The sequence below is a fragment of the Equus asinus genome, unplaced genomic scaffold, assembly GCF_041296235.1.
Source record: "Equus asinus isolate D_3611 breed Donkey unplaced genomic scaffold, EquAss-T2T_v2 contig_503, whole genome shotgun sequence".
Classification (NCBI taxonomy): Eukaryota; Metazoa; Chordata; class Mammalia; order Perissodactyla; family Equidae; genus Equus; species Equus asinus.
Window position 1 is genome coordinate 10,001 of NW_027225187.1, and position 901 is coordinate 10,901.

Below are 901 nucleotides of genomic sequence, written 5' to 3' on the forward strand. Positions count from 1 at the left end.
AGCCGCTCGCGGCGGGGGCGGAGCCCGGACGGGGCCGGGCCCTCTCCCCGCCCCAGCGCGCGACGGGAGAACCACGCGCACGCTCGCGCACACGCGCGGCCCCGCGCCCGACGACGGCCCGGCCGGGCGTGACCCTCCCCCGACTCGGAGGGGGGAGGCGCCGGCCGCGGTAGGCAAAGAGCAGCTCTGCCCACGCGCCACGGTGGTGGCGTCCGTGGCTACTACGCGCAAAGGAGGGCGGCGGCTGGGGGGTCCGGTACCCCAAGGCACCCTCTCGGATCGCTAGAGAAGGCTTTCTCACCGAGGGCGTGTCGCCCCCGCCCATCGTCCGCCATCGGGCCCACCAAGGCGCTTACAGACACCATGGCCACGCAATGCAGGAGGGGTCTGCGGTAGAGGTAAGGCCTAGAGCAAGTCGGAGCGTCCGTGGTCAGGGCCGCGAGCCCGCGCTGCCCCGGGCTCGCCATCTCTGGCCACACTGGGCTTAGCTAGGGATCTACAAGGCCCCTGTGCGGCTCCCAAGTCAGTGCCTCCCCTCAGGCCGAGAGACCAAGGGAGGCAGAGACTGGGACGGAGGTGCCGATCAAACAGCACCTCCCAACCAAAGAGCCAGCGCCACGCCGCTGGCTCGGCCCGCCACGGTCACTCCCACACCCGCGGGAAACCCCAGCAAGGGGAACGCGCGGGCACGCGCCCGAGCCTGCCCGCCCCCACACGGCACGCCGTGGGGGGCGACGAGGCACCCGTCCCCCCCGAGGGGGACGAGGGGCACGCCTCCCTTACCGACTCGACCCCCCCGCTCCTCAGACACACCAGCGCAGTGGTTACCTGAGGAGGCCGACGGGAACAGGGAACGACACCGCCACTCGGCCTCGGGCGCCTGAGGGACGACCTGGAACGC